General features: G+C 36.7%; 1 protein-coding gene across 3 annotated transcripts in view; it reads right to left on the bottom strand.

Annotated features, from left to right (window-relative positions):
* SLC25A21 (solute carrier family 25 member 21) overlaps positions 1-12173 on the bottom strand; it is a 236696-nt gene that overhangs the window by 84360 nt on the left and 140163 nt on the right. The gene's annotated exons all lie outside the window — the stretch shown is intronic.

Genomic DNA, 12173 nt, shown 5'->3' with positions numbered 1-12173 from the left:
AAACATCAGGAGTAGCAGACCTTTGTTTAAAACATATCACAGGAAATATATTCACCAGTTGGAATTTATGAACATTGAGTGTTTATTTAAAACATCAACCTGTCTAAGGCTATTGTGAAGTGACCAAAAGCACCTAGAGCTTTCTGCACTTGCAAAAAGACTACAGGAGAAAGGAATGAAATTAATTACCCATTTTCAAAATGTCCTCAAAGTTTATGATTTACACATTTCAAAATAGTGAATTAATAATTTTGCATTTTCATTACTTCGATTTTCTATTCCTTATCTAAAATATATTCTAAACATTCTCTGATTACATTATTTCCTACATCTCTACCAAAAAGCACATGCTTTACGGTGGGAAGAAAAAATAACCAGTCCTACACATGAATGATAAGAAGATAAAGTACCTACCAAACTTTCACTACTGATATTTGTCTGTTCTTACAGTTCTGGAAAGAACTCCAAACCACCAGGGAAGAAAGAGCAAGTGTTGAACATTATATGCAAGTCTAACATGTAAGATGGGTGGAATTCTTGTTTTTCACAATGATCTAAGAAGAAGAAAAATGCTGTTAGGATAAACACTGATCATCACTGGTGATCATGAGGTATCCCAAGTTAAAGCCACGTGGACCTGCTGACCTGAGAGCTATGAAAGAATGTCAGACTTAGTCTTGAGAACCTGCCACAAGCAGTGGAAGAACTCCAGTGCAGTGACTTCATAGTTTCATGCAAAAAGCTCTTGATCCTTGGATGGCAAAGTGAAGATTTGACCAGAAATATGGGAAGATATTCTTCTTTTGACACTTGTTAAGCAACGAAGAGGTATGTGAAACAGTGTGAAGAACAGGACTCTACTGTTTGAAGGGAGTAGAGGTGATGCTGAGACACACGAAGACTGTAGTCAGTGTCTGCAGTTACCAGGCCAGATTCAGCACCCCAAGGGGTAACTTTTGAAGGAGTAAAACTGATTCAGATTTATTTTTCCTTGCAGTTCAACTGAAATGAGATCCAGCTAAAAGACTCAAGAATATTAGTTTGGAATTACTCTTGAGGGCCAGAGTCACAGTGTCAGCTCAGTTTCTGGCGCTTGGAAATATTACACACATGCCACACAGACAGAAGGTTCAGGAATACAACATGGACAGTGCCAAAAAATAAAGAAATTCTGTATCTGGAGTATGCATGACTCTGCACCTGCAGCATAGATGCACATACAGCAATCATTTTAAGAATGTATTCATTAGACACATTTTATTTTTTATTCCTGTGAGGAGAAAAAGTGTGCTTCTATCTAGTTATTTTGATTAAAAGGAGTTGTAGTTATTAAAGAAATAAGAGGCACTGTATTAGTGGCTACATATTCACAACAGGATCTGGCAGACACAAAATCAGTTCTTGCTTTTTTACAATGCAGTTTGCAGCTGAACCATGTGCACATCCTGGAGGAATGAGCTTATTTGGAGCTCGTTTTTTAGTCTTGCCTAGAACAGTTTCTGAGCTTTGAAGAAAGGATTATGCCAGAGAGACTCAAAGGTCAAGGCATCTGTGAAGGTTTCAGGAAAGTCAAGTCCAAGTCCGACATATGATTGAGGAAGGAGGAATTGGAACCCATTCCCTCACTTCACAGCCATGTGCTGTGATGGTGAGGTTACTGTCTACTCCAGATCAGAGTTCCCTCTGTCAATTTTATCTTGAAATTAAAAATTTACTACATGATTTCTTCAGAGATATTTAAATATATAATTAAATACGCATTGTGCATTGTGCTAAATTCACAGAAATATTTCCCCTAATGGCTTTGAAGTTTTTTAATTGAGTCTCTGGATTAGCACCTTGTGCTCCTCAAGGAACACACGACTGCTGCTGAGTCCATCACACTTTTCCTCCAGTGACCATGAAAATGAGGACAAGTAAATCAAACTCTGGTGAGCTTCTGTTTAACTACATGACGGAAACCAGCACAGCTGGAGTCAATTCTTAGCAAATTGATCAGAATTCCTTTACTTTGACTACAGCTTAACTAATAAATGGACTTTCATAATTTTCCGCAATCAATCTAAATGTATCTTAAAAATTAGTGAAACACTTGATCTTGAAATGTTCAGTAAATCTTCAGTATATAACGTTGAAGAAGTTTTGTAGCTTACCTTTCTGCCAATTTGGAAAAGAATAACTATTTATAAGAAAAACTTGCTAACTAGGTAAACTCTGTAGAAGATGAATGTTCATAATTCATTTCCTATGTAACAAAACAGCCGCTTTTTTCTTTTTCAAAATTCAGTATTTACTTTTGTTACTGGGTTTGTATTCTGGATTTTTGTTGGTTTGTTTAAAGATATTTTTGCATCAACTTTTGGCACTAATAGCAACTACTGTTTGGGAGAGGGGAGTAGTTTCTTGGGGACTAGTTTCTTGGGGAGTAGTTTCTTTGGGAGCAGTTTCTTGGGAAGTAGTTTTTGGGGAGTAGTTTCTTGCCCAGAAGTTTCACTGAAAATTTGAAAAAATTGTATGCGTGTTGATGCTTTTCTGCCATTTTTTAAAGCAAGCATACTACATACAACAATCCAGACATTTTTCTGGATGGATCTGTTTCTTTTGAGGGGTTTTTCAAATATTCTGTGAACAAGACAATCTTAAGCTCGCTTTGAACATAACAGGCACTTGGAAGATCTAATGAAAATACACTCTTTAAAAATGTAATTGATCTGGCTTTCAGCCTTTTTTTCATGATTATTTCTGCAGTTACAGACTGGCAAAATCTGAAAGTAATAGAAACCTCTTATTTGCTAAAATAAATGAATACACTGAACTTTTTTTTTTTTTTCCCCTGCCTAAAAGCCCATGTTGCAATCCCTCCTAAGGGAAAAAAAATAACAAGAAAAAGATGGAGTTTGAACTTAAAGCAAACATAAAAGCTTTATTCACACAAAAAAAAGTCAATTACACAACCCAATTTGTTTTCACCAGCAGCCAAAGGAAAGCCTGGTTAGGATGTTGCAAGATCCAAACACCTTGGATCTACATGTTCCACCAAAGTTTATATTATACCTATTTCTAAGGAACAAACTAACAATTAGAGACACCTGTTAAAAGGGCCTGTGCTCTGTTCACACTTCATGTAGAATCTTGAAGTGACAGCATATTAAAATGTCAGTGCAACTCTTTTCATTACAGAAGTATTTCTAACAACACAAAGTGCAATTAAATTGTCTGCTCCTGAGTACTTGTATATAACTTGCGTAGCAAAAAGTACTAAAGTACCCTGGTGTAGAAGGGAAAACTACCAAATATATAAATTTTAATACTAGAAAACACAAAATTATAAAAGACATAGGCAGAAAAAGAAATAGTGGTTAGATTAACCTGCCCCCACATTATTTTTGCACTTATTAAGCACATAATATCTTTCTTCTAAGATAGTTTTTTCTATTTTAGATGTATAGGCCCATAATGTAAGATAAATACTGCAGACAAAATAAATACAACCATGCTGAAATTATTCAAAACTTTACATTTGATTATGTGCCCACTGTACAACTTGCAATGAAACATTCTTTGACTTTGAACCTTCCAGCACATAAACACGTGTCTAACTCATGTCAGAAGTCTCTGAGTGGGAGCTAAGCCACATTATGGACCATACCTGAGAAACAGAGCAAGATAAGCACCTTCAGACAATTCCTACAGATCCTTTTAATGGGATTCCCCCAACAGTGAAGATGCATTTACAGCACCCTCACCCTGTAAAATAAAGCTATAGAAAAATTACAGCTTGATAAAGTGGATTGCTTAGGGAAATTTCACTTTAAAAATCAGTTGTTAATTTAGAAGAAAATTCCAACAAATATGAAAATTTCGAGTTATCGAAATTGAATTTCTAACAAAACCTAATTTAAATATTCTGTCATGAATTCAAGCCCATGCATGTGTCCACAAAAAAGCATCTAAAACACTTCAGCCCCTTTTCAGTGTCCTGTGGAGTATGAATGGTGCTACACAGTCTTGTGGCAGCACCTGAGGGAAAGGTGAAAAATCTTACTGTCACATAGAAAAGTTGCATATTTCCTCATTTATTTAAAGTCACAGACAAATATCACCCTGACCTTCCAAAAGGTTCATGTCATGCCAAATTATTCACCAATATTGGGTTTACCTAACTGATTATTCTGAGCTACAGGACTTTGTGGAATAGATTTAACAATACTGTAATCAAGGGTAAATTACTTTTACCCACATGACCAACACGTTGCCCCAGGGTAACACTTTGTAGCAGAAGGAACAAAAAGAACTGTCCCTAGGTATTTTTCCTCACAGACTTAGTTTTAAAAGAAGTAACATAAAATACAAGTCTTCAAGCTGCATTTCATGAAAAGTCACATTTTCATCTGTGCTGTTTCTGCAGTTTCCCACTAGCTTCCAAAGCAGTAGCTTCATCATTTCGAAATCTGAAAATTTACTGAAAATTATGACTGATGTATCTTCGAAAGACATCTTCTTCTAATATATTTGTCTTTGTTTCCTGAAATATGTCTTATCGAAATTTTAGCTGACCAAATTTCTGTTTATTCTAAGTTTTACGACGCTCTGGATAAAAATCCTGGTTTATTTTTCTGATGTGGAAGCATTCAAATACCAGTATTCAAGATATCTGCGTGTTCAGGAGGTAACTTGTCTTCAGACAGAACAATAACCTTTTTCCAAAGGCTTCTGAATCACATCGTTCACATCAGTTGAAATTTGGTGCAACTTCATAAATTGTGTCTTCCAGGAGAATCTGTGGATTTGCTGTAACATTTATGATTATAACTTTATGATTTGTCACCCAAGACTCCAGTTTACATTATTCTTAAGCTATGTGATTAAAAGGGAGGAAGAACTGTAGGCCAAGATTTTCAAAGCTGTTATATGGATTTCCACTGCATTCAGGCTAGCCAAGAATACTGGGACTGTTGTAGCCCCAGCACACATAACAACCCTGTTCTAATTGGTGCAGAATTCCTATTAGTCACAAGGGTCTGTACTGGCAGCCACAAAAAGCTGGATTGTAAAAGACATTCTGACCATTGATTCCTTTCCAGAATTACCTACTCCCATATAAGAGTTTGTGAGGAACAGGTGAAGCTGAGTCGTTAATCCACCTCTACACCATATACCACCTAAGGACTTCTCATTCATTAAGAAAATTTTCCACTGCCAAAATCTCCCTCAATGTCTTCTGAGCTGTCAGAATAGCACAAAACCACAACAATTGCTCTTCTTCTTCAACTGCTCTAAATACTTCTGCTGTATAAATTTATTCAAAGGCTGAAAAGCGCGTAAGTGGAAATGGCATCCTTAGTGCATCTAATTGATCTCAAATTTTGGTTTGGTTACTCAGGGGAAGGTTTCATGCAGCAGAATCAGCTGAATCTATGTGAACTACTAACCTCCTTCCAGAGGAGGATGTGATGTTCTCTGGGATTTCATTGTTGTTTCTAATGGATGAGATGTTTCTCATGGTACTCAGAATGCATTTGAGCGTGACACACGCATCATCATTCTTTTACTACTTTTGTGTGATTCATCAAAATAGTGGACTGAAAGTGTCTGAGCCAGTGAATTAAGCTCTAATTATGACAGGCAACTCTGTCATATATGTCTTTATAGGTCACTTGTCCTAAGAAAGTGACTATTATAAAGATAGGAGGCTTTTTTTCCTGCATAGTACCTATTATTATGCATCAGAAGACAAAGGATCAGAAGGTCATCTGTCCTAATATTTAGTCTTTGCCAACAGTCTATAGAGGATCATTGGGCCAGCATACAGTAATATGACGAATATATACCCTCTTTTTTTCCAGATGTCATGATTCTGGACCTCAGGCTTCTTGTTAATTATGTACTTGCTCTCTCCATCTAACTATGGGAAAAAAGTTCCTTCTCTATAAAAGCTTACTTCCTACCTAAGGCACAACGCTTCATGTTCCATTTTATTCACGTTGTTCATCGGAATTGACTGAAAAAACCCACATATCTGCTTGCAGAGAGATTCAGTTTACTTCATTCCATGTTCCTCCCTCTCTAACCACACTTTTTGCTGTGCAGGTTTTTTTTTATTTGTTTGCTTGTTTCTCTGTTTTTCAAGTTTTCTTTTTGTTGTTGAGTTAGTTTTTGGCCAAGTCAGGGAGCTGAATCTGATGTGTGCAAGGCTGACATGAGGGAATATGAAGCTCTTTTTAGTAGCCATGAATTGGTATATCTGCTAAAGGTGTAATATGAAATTTCAACCCTAATTACATATTTCACAGAAAAGTCAACACCTCTTTGTAATGTGCAATTATTTTTCATAGTAATAACAGCAAGCAACTTCTGCAATATTGTGCAATTTTATTAACAGGGAACTTAAGGAATCCTTTATTCATTCAAATTTGACCAAGTATTTAGACCTTTGAATTAAGTACTGCAGAACTGATAAATGAGTACTTTGAAGAACAGGAACTAATATACTCATGATTTTAATGGTTTGTTGTTTCTGACTTAGAATCTTCCATGATCAGTTGAACTGCTGTAAGAGTTCACCTGAAACAGGACAGAGAGATTTAACCCCTCAATTTTTTCTCCCCTGTTCCTACTAGGTTTTCAATGAGGGGGTCCTGCTGCTTTCTCTGTGGTAGTTCTGATGCTCACTGAACCCTTTTAGTGAGGTAATACAGTTCATAAATTCATTAAAAACTGCACCAATTAGTCTCTTCCCCATGGATTATGTGTTCTATAGGTTTATGGCAAACTACAAGATTCTGTAAGGAGGAGCACTGTGGACACGAGGGAGACAAATATCTTGTCTTTTTTTAAACAATGTATTGTTCCAAACAAAACTGGAACTTTTTGTCTTGAATACTAAATTTCATTATATTCCTGAATTTCCTAAGACATATATAGTGTTATGCATTATCTGTATAATAATGGAACTGTTATGTGTTTTGCTTCTTAGATATGTCAAGTTGTTCAGATAACATAACTATTTGGCAAGAAAAAGAGTGTATCTGAAAAGGAAAAGGATATATTGCTATTCATTTAAAAATTCACCTTTCAGGTGATTAAATTAGGAAAGATTTTTTGCTTACATAACATTGTTGCATTATTTTATTCCGTTGTGAAGGTAATTTTTTTATTTCCCCTGTGATGGAACTCAACTTACACCTTCAAAAGAACATTTTTGTCCTTAACTAACTGAACTTCATTTTCTAAGAGAAAAAATAACACTATGAAGCATGTTCTGTCAGACAAGATAGACAAAGTGGCAATCACAGAAATAAAAGTTCATATATAACTTAGAGACATAGTAAATAAATACCTATACACCTTTGACTAGGATGCAGTTTTGCATTACAAGATAGCTGATCCAACAGTCTGCAGCCACTAGAAAACAAATACTTTTCAATAGTTTTGTTTTCTGACACACCATCAAGCTAAATCAATTTTGCCTGCAGTTTTGCAACTGCTAAATCTGGCATATGGGAAATGGTGGGACCAAACTACAAAAACCAGAAGGGTGTTGAGTGTCAAGGAAGCAGGAGCAGGCCTAACTCTTGTAGTGTAAAACCACCTTTTCACCAAATGAAGTGTAACAGCATACTCTAGCAACAGCATGAACACACATGCCTTTCATGCATAACTTAGCACACAGTTTGGGGGTTGCCACTGATGATCTGGGTCTGGGTTGCTCCCTTCTTTGTCTTCCTATTTCCTGATATATAATTGTGTGGGGAATTAATTCAGAAAACCAAGCTGGTAAAAACAGAAACCTGTCCAGACAACAATTAATTGATAAGTCTTTCCATTGTGCTAGCTCCCTGAAATGCAGTGTGCATCAAGGGGGCAAACACTGGTAGTGAAAGTGTCAAGGGAACACAGTTCCAAAAGAATTGAGCTGAAAATGTTGTGGAACCATGTTTTCAAATGAAATATGTCTTCCTTCACTTCTTCTTTCTAAAGGTTCTCCTGCCTCACCCCTTGCAGTGTCTCTGGCAGCTGCCTGCTTCTTGTGTTGAAATGATTCAGCTCACTAACGTGCTAAGGAAAGAAATGTCCAACGTTTCTGCTGGGGGAAACCACCTTGATCTAAATTGCCACACTTGGGCAGGTGCTGGCTGGAGAGTGGCACATGTAGCACTTGGAAATACCCCTCTTGCAGACCCTGAGCTCCACTGTGCACATCGGGGCACCCACAGCACCTTTCTCACAGGGGACACACAGCTACTGCTCTACCTCTGCTCCAGATTTAGGGAGATGAATAAAAAGGCACAAGAAGCAGCCATATTTTTGTAGTTACAAAAAAAAAAAAATAAAAAAATAGTACTGCTATGGATCAATAATCCATTATGGAGATATGAGAAAATTGGGAAGGTCACAGCACCTCTGAGGCACAACCCCTTCTGTGTGCTGCTCTTCAGCTGGTGCCATTGAGCTCTGCCCCTGGCTCAACTCGAGTTGTAAAAGCACAATCTAACCCACTGCCTTCTCACCAGGGAGTCATCAGCTTACTACAACGTCTCAGCAGCTAAAAACTTGCAAATATTTCCTTAGCTTTTTGTTGTTTCTTTTTACTCTCTTGAGAAATAAGTTCAAAAGACATCTCTATTGTGCCAAGATTATTTTGGAGATGGTATTTTACTTGCATCCCACTCAACATGAAGACTCTTGTTTCTCAAAACCCCCTCTAGACCTAGAATACACACTGATGCATCTGTTCGTAAAAACATACAGAAAGCACAGTTCATAAAGATATTATCTCTCTTTTTATTTATTTATAGATTTACTTGGCACTTACTGGCCTAATGCAGTTATTTTCGGGACATACTTAAATACAGCATTAAGGGCCAACTTCTCTGAGAGAATTATTGGCATTGCTACAGTTACATTGTGCTTCCAACACACACACAGCCTTATTCTCTTGTATCCATAGCTTTGAAAATCTAGCTCATGTACAAGTAAGAAAAAAAGAAATGTAAAGATGAGAAAATTTACTTTCTGTTCATTGTAAATGAAATCATTAAACACTGATTTTTCCATACTTGAACTCTTTCCCACTCATTGCAGTAGATTAACAAATACTAATAAAATAAACAGAAGCAGTTCTTTCTTTTTCTTTCTTTCTTCCTTCCTTCCTTTCTTACTTTCTTCCTTTCTTCCTTTCTCTCCTCCTATCCTCTCTTTCTCTCCTCCTCTCCTCCTACCCTTCTCTCCTCTTATCCTTCTCTCCTCTCCTTCTCTCTCTCTCTTTCTTTGTCTCTTTCTTTTCTCCTTGCTCGAATTATTTTAGGCATGTTCCATCCATGGTTAGAAATCAAGCATGACAATGGTCTAATGCAAAAATTTTGTCCATGGAGAAATCAGACATGACTACGGTCCACCCCTGAATGTGATCTTAATGTTTTATACCACTGAAGAATCATTAACATCTGTTAATAACTCACCCAGCTGCTTTGTTAGATTGTTTTAAAAAAATCTTATGTACACCATAGATGTCTTCAAATCATAGTCTAAGTAACCTTTCCCAGCTGCTTAATCCTTATTTAAAATCTTACTTTACAATACACATTTTTTAACTCTCCCATTTCTTTGTTTCCAGACAAAGTAACTGTGCTAACATCTGTTCATTTTCACTCCCCAATTCCCATCTTAAATACTTATTTTCAGCATATATTTTTCTTGTAAATAGAATCCCATGTACTTTCTCACCTCCCAGTCCTTCATTTTCTCCTTTCCGCTCTTGCTCTCATTCCACTCTATCCCTTATGATTTCTTTTGACTGATTATACTTTAAATACAGTATTAATAGAGAGAAAAAGATTATTTAAAGAACTTCTTTGATTATGTCACACTAATTTAGGCTTGGGAAAAAGAAAATGGGGCCATGCCATGAATATACTATGCCTAAAGGGAATAAACAAAGGGAAAGGGGAAACAATATACAGTAAAGGGTGTGTAGGGAGTTGTTAGGGATAAAACTATGTAATGGAAATACTGGAAAATTAGGAAATACCTACTGGCTGTGAGAAACAGTCATCTATGCAGAAGCATTCCAAGTGAATTAGAGAGGACTTGTCACTGAGCACATTTTAAAATAGACTGGACAAAAGGTATGGTTTGGGACCAAGCAATAGACACAGGCAAGGAGAGAGGAGAGGGTGAAGGTGAGGGAAAATGAGAGGGAGAGCAAGCTGGACTCAGCACTGGGATGGAGATTTCTGAGTACTAGTATAGCAGTGGCAGAATATGACTGTCACAGGCTGAAACACCTCATTTGGGAATGGGCTGTGATTTTAAGTGCTGATTCTACTGCAGTGGTCTAAACAGTACAGCTCTGGATAAAATGCTAGCAGTCCTGGTACCATTCCCCATGAAATGGCCAAGAAATAACAGATGGATAGTTGAATGGACGTCCCATGTCCAAAATAAATAAACAAGATTTATAAGTGGTGTACAAGATAGTTCATATTGCATCAAGCACCAAGACTTCTGATGTTATTTCTTTCTCACTCTCAAGAGTGTAAGGGGCACTGATACAATTTATATATCTCAAAAAAGGTACATTTCCATAAGTTACAGTAATTCCTTTTTTGACAGCAATACAATAGCACGTCCTAAGACTGTGGGAATCTAAACAAATAAAACAATTAAACACATCTCTTGTATTTAATACAATATAACACACTATAATACTACAGGGTGTTTTCTGTATGAGCACGGCTGTACTTTTCCAGATCTGTCAGCTGACCCACATATCCAAAATGTCTCAAATGGAATTTCATTTTTGTCATGATAATTTAGTCATGGCTTCTGATTCATGTCAATATTCTGTTTGTCTGTAGATATCTTGAGACCATACAAAGAAAATCCAACTGCTTCTATACTGTCTTCAACTTTTCAGTAGTTTCTAGCTAGAGAAACAGACAACAATACAAGGAGTATATTTTAGAGGGTACTTAGGTTCTCTTCCTTTTTTTCCTTTTCCCATTGGGTAGTGTAATGACTTTTTATAAAGAATTATTCTCTCATAACTGTAAGGCATTCTGATTCCTCACTGTAACAGTTTTAGAACTCTTCCATCACATTTTCCTGTTCTGTCTAGAAGACAGTTATTTATAGCCTCATATTACAAAAGGAAGCATTTTCATAAAATTAAGACAATAACAAATCGAAGAAAAAAATTTCAGAGCTTTCTTGGATTTAAACTGTGAGTGCAGAATGTATAGCCTGTGAAATCACAAAATACAGCCCACACCACTTTTTTCAACTGCATCATGCAGATGCAACTAATCAACTGCAGGTTTTTCCAGTGCTAGAGAACTTAAATATAGAGAAACTTCACTTCCTCTACCAAAGAAGATGTTGTACCAATGCAGTCAAATACCTCTGCACACCTTTACTTTTTTAAGGCAAAAGCACAATATTTAGACACAAATAAAAATATATAGATGCAGATTATAGAAGAGAAACCCTCGGGCTCTTACTGTTTTACAAGTTCTGCCCATGCAGTTGCCAGTAATGTTTACACAGACTTTGTAAGCATTAGAAATCCAAACATAGAAAGAATATTGTGCTATGTCATTAGACTGAAAACAAAATATACAATAAAGGAACCTGAAACAAACTGTTTTAGCTCATTGTCCAAACTGGAGGAAAAATAAAATAACAAGCAAAAAATTGTTAAGAGAATAAATGACAAAATATCTTGCTAATGTCCATAGACAAAAGGATTGTCACTAGGAGGAGGGATAATATTCAATAGGTTTTCTAGCTTGATTGCCATTTACTCCCCAAATCAGCTGCTCAAGGAATCATCTGTAAGGGTTCACCTAAACAGAGTTGTGCTTGAGGAATGAAAAAGACCTTCTCACGTGATAGAATGATAGAACTGTCTGGGCTGGAAGGGATCCAGGGATCATCAAGTCCTACTCCTAAGTGAATGGCTCATATGGGATCAATCCTGCGACGTTGGCCTCATTGGTACCACACTCTGATGGGAAGATGCACCAAACCAAAAACCACAAACAAAATTAAATACTGCATCTTGAAGAGAACTAAGGCCACTCCAGGTCAGCTTTGGTCCACCAGCCTTCCAGAAACCTAGAACATCCCTTCCATATCTATCTGACAAGAAATTATACAAGAAAACCATCACA

Source organism: Sylvia atricapilla, chromosome 6 (genome assembly GCF_009819655.1).
Source record: "Sylvia atricapilla isolate bSylAtr1 chromosome 6, bSylAtr1.pri, whole genome shotgun sequence".
Lineage (NCBI taxonomy): Eukaryota > Metazoa > Chordata > Aves > Passeriformes > Sylviidae > Sylvia > Sylvia atricapilla.
Note: the sequence above shows the minus strand (reverse complement) of the source record. Positions and strands in the feature narration are given on the sequence as shown.